Source organism: Melanostigma gelatinosum, assembly GCF_949748355.1.
Source record: "Melanostigma gelatinosum genome assembly, chromosome: 24".
Classification (NCBI taxonomy): domain Eukaryota; kingdom Metazoa; phylum Chordata; class Actinopteri; order Perciformes; family Zoarcidae; genus Melanostigma; species Melanostigma gelatinosum.
The window spans coordinates 9,610,359-9,616,358 of NC_136657.1; positions in this window are offsets into that span (position 1 = coordinate 9,610,359).

Consider the following 6,000-nt stretch of genomic DNA (forward strand, 5'->3'; position numbering starts at 1 on the left):
GTCGCCCCCCCTTCTTTCGTCGCCACCGTGCGCCCTGACAGTCTGACGGAAGACAAAGCTCCCCGGTGAGCGATGTCAATAAATCAGAACGCCACCTATTCTCCGACAGCAGCCTCGCTCGAGCCGCCGTCACAGTGCTGCTGCATGTTTTCATGTTTCTCTGGCTTTCGTTGGCCACCTGCTCTGTCCTATGTGCTGGTGACAACAGCTACGCAGTTGGTTCTCTCTCTCTCTCTCACTCACTCACACTCTCTCTCTCACTGTTCCTCCCTTGCGCCTGAAATGAGCAAATCAAGGCTGGATTACGCCTGCTAACATGCTCATAAAGTTGGGATTTATTCGGAGGTAAATTGAGATTGAAGGAGGAAGCGCTGCTGCCTGGTAATCCCTCCACATTGAAGAGGCCTGTAAGCTTGTGTGTGTGGGGTAAACATCCAAATGGAGAGCGGAGGTGCTCATCCCAAGAACCAAAGAAAGACAAAACGAGGCTGAGAACTACGTCAGACATTGAAATAATCGCCAGAATGATTGAAAAGTCACTAATCGGCGTTGACGAAGAGCGTGTGCACGGTTTCCACAGCTGCTTTCTTTTTACCGTCGTCCTTAAACGTTTTCAACATTGTTGGAACGCACCGTTATCCAAATATCATGGTGTGTTGTTGCATTAACGGTTTCCTTCAGTAGACCCAAGGGCCCATCCACTTACTTTTTTAAATTGCCCGTTCAGTTAAGACTCTTAGTTTTCCTTCTTGCAAATAACGTCAATAGAAAACCCTGTTTTAGGCTTCAGACATTAAATACAGTTTCCTATTTATTGGAATGATTTATTGCTGTCATGTATGAGCCGCTAACGGGATTTTTGACGTACAAATGAAGGTCGGAGCTGAGGATTACTGCCTTGCACAAGGAACCTCCAGCAGGTTGTGGAGGAGCTTGAACCCGTCTATCCCTCCTGTGTTATCTCCTCTTGAGCCCGGCTCAGAGGCGGAGTTCATCCTCCAGATTTCGGGTCGTCCTCGTGGCCCTCGGCCCTCGTCGGCGCTCCAGCCTGCGGCGTCGGAGTGAGGAGCGCTGCTTCCTGTTAGGAAACATCCCAGAGATTCAAACTGGCAACCGTCCAACCAACCGGCTTGGCAGCTTGTCTGGCCTCCAGCCCGCTGCAGCTTGTTCACCGCTGCTAACAGGTATCGACGGAGCTGATGGGGCAAATCATCATCTGAGAGGATTTTTTTGTTGTTGTTGTGTTGCTTCGTTTTGCTCCCATGGCGCTCGGAAATTCCAGTTCTGGCGGCCTCCGATCCAGAGACTCCAGCACCTGGAGGGATTTCCAAATGTCTCGCAGAAGACGAAATAACCTCCACCTAACAAAATAAAACCCCCAGCCCTCTTCCCCCAACAACAGCACCGACACAGACAGAAGAAAGGAACACGGACTAACTGGCAGTGAAGGCAATTTGTCGCTGGAGCTCGCTCCCCCGTCTCTCCTGCACCATCCAGATTTCCCATAAGGAATGTGCTTTGGTGTAATTCATCACCGGGCCCATACGGCAAACCGCTCGTTCTGGCGATGAAATATGAGTCTGTGCGGGGAGGCATTTTCACACGGTAGCCGCGCTGAATGGGGTATTATTTTGGCAAGCTCCCACAAGATCCTCAAACACCTTTTTTCTTCTGCTGCAACGCGCTGTTTATCAAATGTCTCTCGACGCGGGAGGCGCACAATAAACATCAACCGCCGAATTACAAGCTTTGATTTCCGGCATATTACGGTGTCTCATAAATAAAGGTACAGGGAGAAAAGCACAGCACTCCATCGTGTTGTAATAACATGCCTGCTTATGAAGATGGAGGATGACGACGGCGTACCTGCCTGTGAGCGCGTCGCTGAATGATAGTTTTCACGCTCCGGGAAAGGGACTGTGCAACATGAGCGCCGCTGATTAGCTGCCTTATGTGGGAATACTGCAGTTCAGTTTAAACTGTCAAACGCACAAAGTGTCAACTTCCCCGGCGTTTAGCAGACGTGCGGGTCCACCGCAGCGATACAACGGGATTCGACCGAACCGACGACCCGGATTAACCCTCAGATAGAAATACAGCACAGTGTGGACCTTTAATATGGCCTTTGAGTGTCGAGCTGCTTTGTGAGAGCAGGTATCAGCTCCTCTGTGCCCTCTTGACTCCCTCACATGGAATTAAAAGCAAACGCCTTCCTGTGACGACTCCGGCCTCCGTCTGAGAGGCTTCACGGCGTCAGCAGCCTCTGCTCCGCTGAGCCATTTTTCTCTTAACACTGCGAAGTTTAGGAGGTGGGTGGGGGGGCATTTAATGCACAGTAAACAACTAAAGCGCTTCAAGCCTTTAAATCCCGACAGGAGAGAGAGACGGATGATATGAGGGAGGGGTGGCGGCGGCGGAGCCAAGGGAGAGTCTCTTTCCCGGTGGGAGATGACATATGCCGTATGTCCTGAGCACAGCGCTTGTGTTAATCCTTGGCGGGTCCCGGCAGGCCCACGTCCTCTCAACCTCTCCCTTTGCTTCCACTGAGCGGGTGGATCAGTCACAGAGGAGCTCGGGCCGTCGCATGGAAGCACAACATGCTCTTTTCTGTCGAGGAAGGTGAGAAGAGACTCTGGTCCGACAGATTATGATCTGCTGGTGTCATGGTTAGCCGACAGGAAATGTTTTCCTCTGTGTGCAGTTGACTGTCGTCACCTTTCAGGACTTGTGCCGGCCGCCATCATCCAAAACCACCTGAAGGGGCTTTAAACATTCAGCTCTCTTATTTCACATGGACCTGAAAGGATCAGAGCCCTCGGTGCTGGTTTTACCGAACAGATTGATGACTCCAGTGTGTCTGTTTCTCAGACTGTGGCTGCTCCAGTCATTCGTCTCTCCTCAGAGCCTGAACAAAGCTCTGCCTCGGCCTTCGCTGAACCCTGAACGGCCCCCGAACTGAAACCTGGAGGCCGTTCAGCTGTAATGATGTGGTTACAGAGTGAGATTTCCTCACTTAAGAGCTGAATCAGCGCCTTACTGCACCAGTCACTGACTCTGTTTACAGCTGCACTGTGGCTTGAATTAGGAACTTGATTGAACTGCTTTTCATGAGGGAATCTTCTCCTTCCTGTCAGAAACCAACAGTAGAGTAAGCTCCGAATTCACGGTTAACGCTGGTTATTATAATCTATTTTTAAATATCGACTCATGATCAGAAAATGTGTGCATGTATTCTCATGCGGGTGAAGCTGAATTGGTGAACAATTACAGGTTAAAAGGGGTGAAAGGTTCATGCATTGCCTGCTCATTTTACTATTCAATCATTTCACCTTCTTTGTGGACGGCGAATTATACAAATGCAAAATGAGGTGAAAAATTGGTAATTAATCGGCTGTGGGGGACTCGGGCCAGGCATTATCCAGGCCTGCCAGGGTTGTCTGGCTAACATTAAGGGGCTAATTTTCAAAATCTAGCGTGCAGTCAATTTCCCAGGATGCCTCGGGGGGTAAAAGGTAGGGAATGACAGGAGGGGCTAATTTTACCCGCCTTATTTACCCCTATGTATCATCCGCCGGCTCTCATCTGACAGGACTGACGGTGGGATTGAAATTAGACCGACTGTGGCTGGCGTTGAGAATTTATGACGCCGCCCCGGTATTTGTTTGTTCGGTGTGTGTCTAGTGAATACATCAAGGAAGAAGAAGAGGAGGAGGAGGGTTTACCTACACAGGAGTCGGGCCTCGGTGTCTGATCGCTGTTTGTTGTACAGAAGAGGAAAAAGAAAGCAGTAAGGGGGGAGGAAGCAGAGGGTGAGGAAAAATCCAACTCTTAATACTATTGTGTGCCTATAACCATCTGTCACAGCTAGCCTGGAGATGAGACTGAGATTAGGAGGAATAAACGTCGGGCCGTGGAGCATCGGTAAAGCCTTCAGGGCAACAACAACAAAAACATAAAAAGAAGAGGAAGGTGGAGGGGGTGTAAGAAGAGAAACGAGCCGAAGAATCAACCTCACGGGGGACGTTCTAATTCTGAGGCGGTCACGGATTACAGATCGTAACCTGCGCCGACAACGGGGGGAGAAATGACGGGCGAGTCGTGGAGGGGTCTCGATGATGATGATGCCGACGGTGGCGGCGGTGATGGTGATGATGATGATAGTGGCAGTGATGACGGCGGTAATGACGGCACTCGCACGGCTCCTTCTTGCGTTACTTCAAACAGAAATGAAAAGGCAGTGGGAGGGAAGGAGGGAGGGAGGAGGTGTGGGGGGGTTGAAAGGAAATAGTGTCTTCTCCCCCCCCCCCTCCTGAATGCCGAGGGCTTAAGGAAAGGCATTTGGTGGCTCCTGAGGCATCCGCGGATCTCCTCTCCTTAAATTTACCGTGAAGGTTCTTAGACTCCCTATTCAGGCAGGATATTCCCGTTTATTGCTTTTAGAAGACAAACCTCACAAAAGCACAGTGTCATTGCTTCTGGAGAGCACAGCCCCGGAAGAAAACGATGCCACGGAGAAGAGCCAGAGAGTCTCTTTACCGCCACTGAATGATGATGTGCAATGTGACACAGGAAGCAGCTTCTTACGCTGCTTTACAGTCTGAGAATTAAGCAGCAGAATGTAATGTTCTCTTACCAAGACAGCCTTTTCTTAATTAATTAGCGTGTAGTACTTCAGAGCAAAATAAAAGAAGCCCCTCACCACTTTGAAGTTTTTATTGGACTCAATTTTGAAGCAGAATATTCAGTCCTTCAAAATCATTTCAGTGGCTTTTTCTTTTTCATTGCTTTGACATATTTGAACTTGTAAGTCTTTAACAGAAGCGTAATTGTAAGCGTATGAAACGGAGCGTCATGAGTTCCACATACGTCCTACTGACGTCTCCTCTCTGCTGGGGAAACGTTTGGGCAGATGAAGCTGAACTGGCTGGTTGACTTCATCTGGTAATTAATATGGATGAAGGCACGTAGTGATGTGGAAGATTCTGTGATCTGTGTCTCGTGTATATAGAAAACATGGTCTTCAGCTTGGTCTTCAAAGTGCACACATCGATTGTTATTGAGACGCAATAGTCGATATAAAAAAGAGAGAATTTGACGGAACAACTAATTGGTTTCCTTATTGCTTAATGATAATATAATCTGTCAAAAATAAACCCTTTTAGTGCATTTAAGGACCATATTACTACTTTCACCACCGTCAAGAAGTCTATTAACCGTCAATTCTGTACGTTATTCTTTTACTTTGTAATCTATAGCGGTTATTTGCATAAAACACACAATTCAAATTATAAGGGAATAAATGACTGTTTTTATTCAAATGTTAGCTTGAATCATGTATTATAATCTGCTCAGAGTGTTGGGAAGATGAACCGGTCGTAATTCCCTCTCTAATATTTTTATATTATTTATATTCATGATTCCTATAATTTACTTTTGCCCATGACCCATTTTAATGAATAGAACTGTTATTTTGCCAAGCAGCACTGTGCTGCTCACCGCTTTTTAACAAATGGGGAGGTTTAACAGAAAGTGAGAGCAAAGAGCAGTCTGGGTAAAGACTAAACTCTCACCTCTAAAGGATGACGTGTCCAGTCTTGTGCTTATGAGTGACCCAGCGCTGGCTTCCTCTGATTCCATTGGACAGCTTTGTGACTGATGATGGAGGTTTGGGTAACTGCTGTGTCTCAGCATGGTGGACAGCTGAACTAAGTGTTGGGTCACACCGGGCTCGTCTCCTTCTACCCAGAATTCCTTGTGTTTCGGTTGTTTTCTGTTTCTTTCTCTTGGAGGAGGACTGACATTTGTATTTTGAGGCATTTTTTGTCTCTAACCCCCGTGTGCACATCAGTGTGCCTGTCTGCAAGTGTACATGACTGTGTGTGTGTGTGTCTGTGTGTTCAGCTGCCCTTCCCACTGCCCTTGTCATACTGGTCCCAGTGCTGCAGGGCTCGTTGCTGGTTGGACAGCTCGGGTCAAGGTCTCCCCTCTCCTGATCTGACC